Genomic DNA, 12,572 nt, shown 5'->3' with positions numbered 1-12,572 from the left:
TTAGATATTCAGCGCTCAAAATCAGACCATATTTCTAAAGGTTTTTGCTCTATTTTTGTTAACAAGTTAGCTGGTCATAATGAATATGTTGCAGTTTTATCTACCTTTGCTTCTGGATAACTTATTCTACAGTAAGAAATATTTTTAAAATGCATTGTAATAGTGTTAATTATTGCTGTACACCTAGTATGGAAAACCACTGATATGATACTAATATATCTTCAGTTCCTCACCGTTCGTTCTGCTAATGCTTTATATCACATCGGTAGCTTGCAAATAAGCTCTTTCGACTTTAGGTTCAATAGTTTGTTCACTGCAATCACAGTGACAGGGTTAAAAATAGGCATGTTTTCATGATCTGATCAGAGTGCTCTTGGGGATTATAGAGTCCTCTGTACATGTAATCTAATGTATAAAATATTCACTTGAAGACATTTTATGTTACATTAGCATGCATTATGGACACTGACTTTCTGTGTCATGGATGTTTTCAGTGAGACTGTACACTCCTTGACTGCTAATCATATAAATGAGGAGGGACGTACTAGACATATCTTACAGTTAGATAACATGCGAAAATTTCTTTTATATTCAAGTCTATGAAAACACAACATCAAAATGGTTTTAATTTAAGTATGCTAGTGTATATTTTAGAGGTTGCATGGGGTCTGGACTTTTTTTCATCTTTTCATCAGGAGCTGAAGAGAACAGCTCTGTTCTAGAGGCAATTGATTGCATATCAGATCATACTCAGGCTGCCTTTCATTGAAAGCCTTTAGGTTGCACTTTTTTTGTATTAAAATTAAGATCACACAATGTGGATAATAACACACAGATTTTAGTCATAGAGCACACTATTTGGGATCACAGGCCCTCCCATATTTGCTACCAATCTCGTGCTATTTAATACCTTTGTTGAAAATCCGTGAAGAAGAGTTAGCACACTCTGACTTATTGATTTTTTTTTTTTTTCCTAGTGTAATTGAAAAATGGAGTATATCTCTAATGCTTTCAGAGAAGCAAGGAACAAGCTGTCATTGTGAAACTCTCTTTGTAAGGAAAGTGTTACCTTTATCTGTCCGAGTTCCCTGGAAGATTGCAGCTTGGCCAATCACTGAAGTGACACCAATGGGGTGAGCAGTAAAATGGCGATTTATTGAAGCTAACACACACATATATATACCCTATGCCTTTCGTGTACGCCCACTGGGAACGTACACATCATATATCTAGATGGCATGGGGAAGGACCTGATGTGTCACAGCTCGAAAAGCACAGATTTGTCTAATATAAGAGGAAAGATATCAGAGGACTTCACTTTTAATTTGAATGGATTCAAACTTATTGTGAAGTATGTTAGAACACCTACACAATGAATTTTTTTTTAAATTTTTTAATTTAATTTTATTTTATTTTGTGGCTTCTGAGTTGCACTAAAATATGTGGTAATATACTTAGTTCTTCCCACTAGTTTAGTTCTTTCCACTTTTCATTTTCATTTTGAAACTGCCTTTTGTGATGCAACCTGACTTACTAAGAATGCACTTGGGCAAGGTGTTTTCTGTCAAAGTAAGCTGAAGATATAACCAGAGTCCTCTTTGCCACTCCTTTCCCAAAACACTCAAAGGAAAAAGCAGGTTGTTATTTCTGCCAAATTGAAGCTCTATCACTCTGCTTATAGGAAAAAACAACAAAACAAACAAAGAAAAAACCCAATTGTGTGTGTGTGTGTGTGTGTACATATATATATAAAGAATTGGGATATCAATATGTGCTTGAAGATTCATTTTGATTAATTGCATGAGAAAAATTGCAACTGTGTAACAGTCACTCAAAAAATGTTTCTCATGCAATAGCCTCACAAGAAAATTATAAATATGTCAAATCTCCTGAAGCAGGGCTGTGAATCACAGTTTGTAATATACCAGAAATTATGGAAAGCGCTTTTAAGCAAAGGATTTGCTGTGAAGATGGTTGTGCTTGGAGACTATTCTCTTAAAGAAATTCAAAGCTTCTATTTTCTCAAGGGCCATTTCTTCCTGTCCCTGAGTTTTGTTTTTCTGACACCCTGATTCTACTCAATTGTCTCTTGTTTACCCAGCAGAGAAAGTAGAGGTGATTCAAGATTTCTGAATTATTTGTCAGAGAGCAGAATCTGAACAGCGTCTGAACTGGATATAGAGGACATTTTTTGCTCATTCCGAGTTCAACTGTGAGGACAAAAAACAAGATTTGGAGCTGTGTTAATATTTGTAACTAGAGGAGAATTGGATCTGCTAGGAACTGACAAAATAACACTCCAGTTTAAGTTAGGAAATCTGAACAGCTACAGTGCCAAATGCTGCCAAGGAACTGTTTTCAAGAGATTGTCCTAATTAGAACTTGTTCAGGAAGCATGTTCAGTGGGAGCCTTTTTTGGTGGCAATTAAAGAAAACAAGGCTGCCCTGAATCTAAAGGCAGCTGCTTCACAAAATTCTTCTTGGAATGCCAAAGAATTGAGTGCTCACATTCCTCAAGCACGCTATGATTACAAGTAACTGCAAATTTCCGTCATCTTGTAACCTCCATCATCTGATATCTTCTGGGAGTAGAAAGGGCTGTCAGCTACTATTGCTGGACACAAAAGATCCTGAGGAAGAGGTATGCGCAGAAGGACTGGTGGGACTCAGTGCCTGGGAATGCTCACCAGGGAAGTGAAGCAGCCTTGCTGGGAGCAAGGAAGCTGCAAAAAACTATGGTACAGCAGACAAGATGTAGTCTTGTTTGGTAACCAGTGATGGGCTGGGCAGCAGACCATACAGGAACTGCTACTGCTGAGCAAGCTCTTGAGGGGTTATGGTACTGGTAGTATTCAGCAAGGCTACAGGAGAAGTAGGAGTATATCTAATTCTCAGCAAATTAATTTTTAATTTAACCAAGCTTTCATTTTTAATTCAGTTATTATGAACCGAAGCGCAGGCTATCCCTGAATAGCAAACAATGCAGATAAACAGGAGAAAGGTCATTCTAGGAATAGGGTAGGAATTAATAGAAAAAAAAAGGCTGAGAAAGCTATAGAATGAAAACTTGGAATGAAATAATATTTTCAGGCCATGAGTTACTGAAGAGAATATGAAAATAACCCATTAAAAGCACTTGGAATTTGTTAAGTATTTGTTATTTGTGTTTTATGCTTTTTGCTTCTGGTACAATTATGTCATCAAAGATTAGTTTATTATGTCACTTTTGTTTCTGGGATGGACTGCAAGGATTTTGATAATTTGGGCACATTGCTTCCAAAGCCTGTTCTTTGTCAGAATGTTTAAGGAGAGACAGCTTCTCTTAAACTTTGTGCATTTCACATTGTTTTAAGCCATCAGGACACTGGCTTCTCTGCCTGTCACATTCCCCAGATACAGTCCACCTGGTAACGATATATTCATTGGCAGACAGAAGAGAGACTTATCTGCAGTAATTGGAGAAAATATTTTATGATGATTCTTTGATGTTTGTAGACAGTTCAAAGTTACTCCCATTTTAAATATGAATGAATGGAGAAAAGAGGGAGGGAACTGTCATGGGTATAAAAAGATTTATCAGTTAAATAGCTGCTATTATATGCTAAAGCTGCTCTTTCCATATCCTACTATTTCCTTCCAGTCAGTATGCTTGTTTGCTTCTTGCTGAAGTTGAGCATTTTTTTTCAGAAATTCATAAGCAAATGTCACTGTTGGATGCAGAAAGGTACTAACTAGGGTGCAGTCAAAGGAATCCATGAGTAAGAAGTATCTGGTCTTAATCTGATGAGGTATGCTCATTAATTTATCTATCTGAGTTGAAATTCGGTCTCTGTGAGCAGAAACAATATTGCAACACTCCTTTATTAATTGCGTGTGTGAGATAAACATCTTTCTGTGAGATGATTTTCCTTACCTTCTGCACATTAAAGGTCTTCTTTTCATCCTCTTCATGAGGATCCCATCCCACCTGGCACTTCTAGACTGTATACCTCAGGAAAACATTTGAGTCAAAAACTTGCGAAGATATCCGGAGCTCTGGGCTGCCTTCTCATGCAGACAATCTTTTGCACAGTGACAATGTGGAAGGAAGGAATAGCTTAAGTGACTCACTGCATATATAATCCAGGCATGGTAGAGCAAAATGAGGTTACCAGCTATGGACTTCAGTTAGCAGATACACCATGAAAGACCCACCCTGATACTTAACTAAGAAATAAAAAGACTGTGATGTGAGACTTGGTAAGTTAGTAATTGAAGCTTGCGTAGGAAATTGAGAGAAAGAACTAGCTATGTATTACTCAGGTATACCAGATGGTTATATAGTAAGTGGTAAATAAATTTCATTTAGTGCAATGTCTTTTATTTGAAATCCAGGCCATTGAATTTAGGTTGTCGCCTATGAGAAAATTTCCTGTGCTTGGAGGACTGGTAAATTTTTATCAAGCGTTATTTCTGTTATTGTTTATCAGACTTTTCCTTAATTTTGCATTAGTATTTGCTTTCATTACATTTCTTTTACCTCTTCTGGTTTGCCACTCTGCTAGTAATAGTGAAAATGTTTCTTTCTTCTACATAATTGATATTGGTATAATAGAGAAATGATCTGGAATGTGGCCACTCACTATTTCTGCGAACATAATAGTAGTCTCAAAAGAGAAGAAATCTGGGGGGCAACAGAAAAAAACCCTAGCTACTTCATCTTTCTGCTCATAGAGGTCAGATAGCCAGATGTCTTACCTGATTGTGCTGAGCAGTTATTTTGAGTCAGTGACCCACTGAGTTATATATAAGTAGGATTTAATACCCTTGTTTCTCTGGAGAAAAATAATCTGTCTCTACCTCTCATCTCTTCCATATGTGCCAGTGCCTATTAGAGAAAGAACTATGGCTGGGAACTGATTTGCTTTGGTAATATAAGTTTAAACAAAGAAACAAACAAGCAAAACAACAACAACAGAAAAATAATGGTTTTGGACAGTTACTTACATCAACTCTGTGAGGACACATCTACAAGATGGAGACCCCTGTGCAAAGATAAGCTTAAAAAATTTTCTTTTGCCTACTGCACATCATGGTTGTGCTGTCCACAGTTCCAGGCTGGTCCATGTGTCACCATGATTATAAAAAAAACCCATAGTTTATTTACCTCAGAAATAGTGCAAGTGATTCAGTGTTTTATTTTGAGTTGTGCTTGGCCTTCTTTGTGATTTATGTCTGTTCTGTACAAAGCCAGGGTGGGATCCTGCTGCTGCATGACCAGGTTGTCGAATGGCTGGCAGCACAGACCATCTTGGACTGTGTCAGTAAAGAAAGCAGTTGTGATTGCTCTTGGGTAAATTCTCCCCCATTATCCTGGCAGACGGTGTGTTTTTATGTTTCAGTAAGTTCAAGATCTTTAAAAATTTATGTGACTATTTTCCTATTAGAAAATAAGGAGGCAGACTGTTTTCTAACATCTGCAAGGATCTCTTTAGCTTTGTGAGATCACCCGTCCTAAAATTATTAAGAACCATCTTTGCAGAGAAGGATGTGGAAAAAATCAAAATGTTGAAAAACTGTACTGGAACATATAGTCAAACAACTTGGAGTTGGTGTTCAAGCTACAGGGCTGTCCCAAGGTTGTAATTTAAAAGTGGCTCTGAGAAGTTAAATTTCTGTAATTAGCAGCTCATCTTTGCTTGTTATTTTCCTTTTTGTAGGAAAGCCAAGTCTGGTCAGATACTAACAATTCAGAGTGAAAAGGAAATGGCCAGCAGCATTAAAAATAAAATCCTGCTCACCGAAAGACAGTTGCTGCTTCTGGAAAGGAATAATGCATTCTGAGGCCAAGGGAAGAGGAGGAGCCCAGGAAAAACTCTGAAGAAGGGACAGGGATAAATAAGGCAAGTGGAGTTGGTAACTGAAAATACAGAAAGCAGGAGAGAGGAATGGCAGCAGTGTCAGACACTGCATTTAAGTCTTGAACAAGCAAAAAATGAATATATGCATAAAGATTTTATATATATATATGTATATATATATATACACATATGTATTTAAATGAAAAGAATGCGTATATTTGCCAGATGCTCACACTTCGGCAGTCGGGTTGAATGAATAAACAACAGATCACTTTGACCCCAATAATTAAAAATTGTTCTGAACTATGATTTTGAATCTTTGCTCATTCTATAAATACCAAATTCTTCTTCAGTAACCACAAAATTGTGTAGGATATGGGAAAATTCAAATTCCCATGAAGATAATACTTTGTCTGATGCAGATGTGGTCAAAGATTAAAATGTTGAACAGCATATGCAAAATGATTATATACTATATTCATAACTGGGTTAGTGTTGACAAATTCAAAATACTACTGAAAACAGACTAGCATAGTAAAATAGTGTGGATAAGGCTTATTGGAATGCTCTGTCTGCGTGATGCTTCATCAGAGTTTGTCTTATTCATGCTGTTGAAGCAACGGAAAGCTGCCAGAAGTTACGAAGGAATGGGCTAATATTGTTTCCCTATTTTTTTTTTTCCTTTTGTTTTAAGCATTGGAAATTTTAAATCAAATACAACAAACAATACACAGATTACAAATCAAATGATATCTTCTCTATAGTCAATTTGATATGACAGACTGAATTTTCACAGAAACCTACAATTTGAACATAATTGGTATAACAAACATCTGTCCATAGGCTGTCATTCACCATTCCTATGTAAGCAGCCAGAGACAAAGGAAGCATGACTTACAATCCATGTTTGATTGCTGGAATGTGTATGTTCATTGTGGGTCAGAACTCTGCTGTCATTCTGCCTTTTCTGTGCTATGTGAGGGAGTTCCCCTGATTTGGAGAACTCATGTGCTTCATGAAATTAGTATGCCAGTCACCATGAAGGGTTACAGTTAATTCTCGTGCCGTGTTTTTGCTTGGTGCACCTCCTGCTACATGCTGGAGGATCTGCATTGCTGTCCCAATTGAGATCAGTGCAGGGCACTGTATTTCAGCCTTCACAGGCTCTATGTAAGTGCATCTCAGGTGTAACAGGTAGAGCCCAGTGATTTCTGGTTTTGGAACACAACCACCACTTAAGATTTTACAGATATTCACTAGGATGAGAGGGATTAGCCTCATCCCTAATGACCTCTAATCCCATGACCTCTAATGAGATCATTACTGATCTCAAGGACACTCTGGGGCAAAGGTGACACTTTGGTCATAGCTCCAGTCTCCTGAATCCCACATGCATGTTCTAAGGGTAATAAATTCCCTTATCTGTGATTATTCACAGCTGATGATTATATAAATGAAAACTTGTGGCATTCATGTAATTTGTTACTGCCTTAACTGCTCAGTACAAGTGTTCTTTCAGAAATCATTATTTGCCTCACATACCAGTGAAATTTCTTATATGATTTCAGTCTTGCTCCAATTCATTGGACTTTGCTTGCATAAATACTGTGTCTTGACTGTTTAAACCAACATAACTCATTTTGAGTAAAACAAATTGTAGAGTGATTGCCTCAGAAAGGCTGGTCAGCAGATGGAACTGAGCAGTGTCTTCCAACTGATGTCATCTGGGAGTGTTAAGGTTTTTAACTGGAGCATGTGCCAAAAGAATGTGTGTATACTAGTTTGGCAAGCCTTCTGGAGCATTCACTCTCATCTGGTTATCTTCATAGTGCCAACCATAGGCCTCTGGTTGGGATTCAAAAGCTTGTTCTAACAGAAAAAAAGGCAAACAACATAGTTCCAATCATCAAGGAAAAGACTATGTGGTAATTTCTTACTTTGTCTTCCCTTTTATGTTACTTCCATCTACACAGAGAAGAGAGAGATCATTGCCAAATTGTGTGGAAAAGCATTCACTGAATTAGTTGGTATCTATTAATTAGAACTGGAGGAAAGTGAGAGAGCTAAAGAACACAACAGTTTCACAGAAAAGGAATTTTAGTTTAAATAAAACAGGAATATATATTTGAGAGGTGTTATCATTTTTTTAAATTTTTTTTTTCTTTCTAGTTAGTTGGATCCATTTGTTTAGTTCCTTGGTTTTTTAAGAGGGCTATGAATTTAAGAACTTCACTTTCAAAGCTACTAATCCTGTTTACTAATCAGTGAAAGCAAAAGGAAAAATAAAAAAGGGGATCTAACATTCGCTGCATTACAGTGTCTGAGTGGACTATAAAACCAGCAGTCAGCGCCATCCTGGTGAGAAAAGACCTACCATTGACAATGAAGAAGTAATCACACTCTAAGTCAGACACTGCTAAACTGGGTAGATGAGAAAATCTTGTTCTGTCTTGTAGTTGATACTGGGATAACAAGTATATGGATATGAGTTAATTTTTTAATGGACATGAAGATCAGAATGTCAAACACTCTGTTTATTTATTTATTTATTTATTTATGCTGATTAATAAAAAAAAAAAGAAGAGTGAGATATAACTTAGCAAGGCTTCAGATGTGACTAGTGTTTGAGACAAAATTCAGACATGAAAGAACAGCCTTATGTTTAGGAATCAGTAGAGGATGAAAAACACTCTCTTTGAGGGAACTAGAATAAGGCAGTTCTTTGGAAAACAAAGAAAAACTATAGGAATTTCTTTCAGAAATTGAAAGCAGGGAGGATGATTTCATACACATCACTTTTGTAAGCAGTGAAGTTGTTTAAATGAATGTTTTGACTACAAGGGGGAAAAAAAAAAAAGAAGGCCAATAGCATCCTGGCTTGTGTCAGGAATGGTGTGGAGACCAGGACTAAGGAAGTAATCCTGCCCCTGTACTCAGCACTGGTGAGGCCCCATCTCAAGTACTGTGTTCAGTTTTGGGCACCTCAGTATGGGAAGAACATCATCTTTGACATGTGGAGCTTTATCTGTATGTCTTGAATTTTGACTTCCAGTGTAAAGTCAGAAACTACAAGTTGTAAACTAGGATAGTCAAAATAGGCAGGAAGGCAGGAAGGAAGGGAGGAAGGGGGGAAGGGGCAAGTCTTCTACTTTAAACTCTGGTTTTGTTTCTTTTTATTATTATTTAATACACATCCTAGAAAGTACTGTAATATGTGCTTAATTGCTTACTGAAAGGAAAGGAGAAGCTGAGTTATAATATATATTTGGGAGTAGCACAAAGGTATCTATTTTTACTGCTATTCAGAAAATGTTTTGCTACTGAGCTCCCCTGCTGCATATTGCAAGGAGAATTTTCAAATGCATTTCCTTAGGATTTCCCTATAATCATGAGAGCAGCATGATACTACTTCATGCTAGTTTTTTGGTTTTTTGATTTGAACATGGAGTTAATTATTTGTAGGAAGTGATTTGTCCTTAAAGCCTTTTTGAATACAGGTGAAGTGCAGAAAAGTTTAACTAAATTTGTGCTAATGAAAAATTCTGTATGTACCTTGATGAAAGTATGTATTGAGAAATACATTTTTATTATTTAAATACTACATATTAGTTCATATAAATGTATAAAATACATTTGTTTTTATATATTTACATTCACATTTAATCTGTTAGTATCTCTTACATTTCTCTTGAGATGAACTGTTTATATCCATGGCCTTCCAAAAAAGGTATTGAAATCTTTCAATAGATTCTTAGCTACAGGAAAGAGAAAATTGCTGTAGGATATACTGCAATATATTATAAATTGCTACAAGTATGGAGCAGTCTGGCAACTGTACTGTCAAAGTTACTTTCCTTCCACTTCATTTTGAGCTAATATCTATTGAAAACCAAGTGGGAAATGTTCCTTCATTCTTGCTGCTTTGAGTCATGTTTGAGAAGTTTTTTGGAATAAGATGAGCTCTTCCAAAATGGGTAGAAGTATTGCTACTGGTTATAGCTGTAATGCTGAATTTTGAATACCAAGGTAAGTCACATAGGTAAGAGAAAATAATTTCATACCTTTGTCCTCAATCCCATTTAAAGATTGGTCAGTCCCAGCTGTAGCTCATTTGACTGCACAGTTCACACTTACTTGCGTCTACTGGGTAGTAGCTAGCTGTTCTATTTTATGTGTCTGTTGTCTATGGTGTCTGGCTTACTGTGAGGTAGCATTTTGCTTTGAAAGAAAAATTTGTCTTTTTTAAGTTGATAACCAAAAAGCAGCTGAAGATGTGCACTACTTCCTTCCACTTTTAAGTTTTCATATAGAATGGGCGTCACTTCAAATTACAGCAGATCTCCTAGCAGACAGAAATATGTATGTCAAATGGTGAGTTGCGCCACAGAACCATGATCACATTAACTAACATAAAATCATACTAATATTTAAATCAGTTATCAGTTATCACATACACAGGTACTTCTATGTTTGGTGACTCATTCCATGAAACAAAGAGAAGTACTCATTTTGGAAAAGCTTTGAGTTCTTGTATAGTAATATTCTTGGTATACACTCTCCTTTTCTAATGATTTTTGTGAAATCTCCTATTCAGCTTTTTCCATATTTTATTTTTACTTTTCAAGTGCAGGTAAATTTGATTTGACTTTTCAGGACAAGAAGCAATCAAGCTGCTGTTCAAATGCTGCATCTATGTGTTAAGCTCAAATCCTTCATTTGGGGAAAGTACTCAAGCAAGTACTTAACTCTGAGAACACCTAAAATCCAACTTGTTTCAGTGGAAACAGGCTCATGGGTACTTTGCAAAGCAAGAAGTTTTGCCATTTAGCCACATGATGTCCCCCATAGTTTAGCCATGCTCTTACCTGTTGCTTTAGGTTTAGAATTCTTGCAGAAAATAAGTCTGCAAGTAGATTAGATGAATTCACTCCTCTTTTTTTGATGTTTACTGAAGACTTATAACTGGCTTGAATGGTTTTTGTCTAACTTTAAACATAAAATCATGATCTCTATATAGTTTTGACTGTGATACTTTCCCATGGAATACTATTTTATTGGGAGTAATTGATCAATCTCACAAGATTGTGCAGGCAGTTTCTGTACAATTACAATTTATTCACAGAAAATTTGCATGCAGATGTTCAATGTATGTTACAGGTTATTTTCTTTACTTTTAGAAGATAAGCCAGAGGGGAAAAAAGCCTCAAAATCACATATGGATTTATATGGTCTCCGTTTTTGCTCTCTGAAAGCCCTTCCTATTTCAGTTCCTCAGTAAGGAGAAATGCCTATCCAAAGGAATTTTAATGGTTTCATTAATAGATGTAGAATTAGAGATGAGGTACTAATAGTAAAAGCAAACTTCACTGATGAAATAGAATGGTCACATTTAAAGGAATGTGTTGCTTACCATAATGATGTTAAGAGGACATAAAAATTCCTGCAGAAATGAACCAAATTCTGGAAAATGTTTTGATTTTTGAATAGAGATGAATGCTGCAGGTTCAGTGTCCTAACAGTTATGATGCAGTGGTCCTCACCTGTTTTTTCTGCAAAACTTCTATACGTACAGAAGAGAAAGAAAAAGAAAATGAATAAAGTTGTCTTTGGACAACTTTGGACAAACCCCAGCACTTTTTATGAGCATCTCAAATATCTGTACATGAGTAATTATTCTATAATTGTTATTCTGGATAAAGTGCCTTACATGTTCTTTCCATTTGAAGCAACATCAGAGATAAGGCATCTCAAGGAGCTGCAGCGATTGGATTTTAAATGAACCTCCCCCTTCTTTGCTCCTTACTGGTGTATCTAAGCACACATCTCTTAGGGAAGGCATATAAAGAGGAATAAAAACAACGAAAAACCTAGAGGTTTGACAGAGGAAGTAGATTTCTTAAAAATGCAGTTGATAGAAGACTATGCAACAAGTAGACTTTCTTTTTAAGGTAATTTTTTAAATGGTAGTTTGGACTTTTTGTTTTTAGAAAATATTTTTAACAGGGCATCATAAAAGAATGCTGTGTCACTCATATTACTTCAAGAAAATGGAAAGGCATACTCAGACTGATAAAGGAATTAGACAGCTTGTAAGTCCTAAAACAAGCAGAAGGAAGGAAATCTCTCTTCAAATTTTCAAAATTATTTATGATTGCAAAATGAAAAGAATTGCAAAGGCATATGGACTTTTTTTTTAAAAGTGCAAACATATTACAGGTTTAAACACCTCCAGTTTAGTGTCTTAAATTCAAGTTTTGTTTTTAGCTTCATAAACTACAATTTTATTTGTATTTAGTATATCACTTGATTGAATGATTATGTAAGTTTACTAGCAATTAAAAACATCTGAATTTTCACATATGCTATTTCCTTCCATTGTGAAGTGAGTCACATTGCTAAGTTGACTGCATTTGTGCAGACGGTTCTGTACTTCGATCACAAGTGTCTGTGGGCAGGACCGTGATTGCTACTGTTTCTACACAGCTTCAACATTTCTGGAAACACAGTAATGAACTGTGAATAAGACTCATAGCTTAGTCTCATTCAACTGAATTTATACAAGTTATTAAGGCATCCAAGATCAGATTCCAATTACCCTGTACTCTGTGTTGTCATAGACGAGGAACATTTATTCCCAGGTGGTAGCTGTTATCAGGTACATCTTACTCTGCTACCTGTCTAGGGATGTGTCAATGTGGCACTATGTCCTTCCTCTCCTCTCAAGTGGAATTA

The sequence above is a fragment of the Coturnix japonica genome, chromosome 3, assembly GCF_001577835.2.
Source record: "Coturnix japonica isolate 7356 chromosome 3, Coturnix japonica 2.1, whole genome shotgun sequence".
NCBI lineage: Eukaryota > Metazoa > Chordata > Aves > Galliformes > Phasianidae > Coturnix > Coturnix japonica.
Note: the sequence above shows the minus strand (reverse complement) of the source record.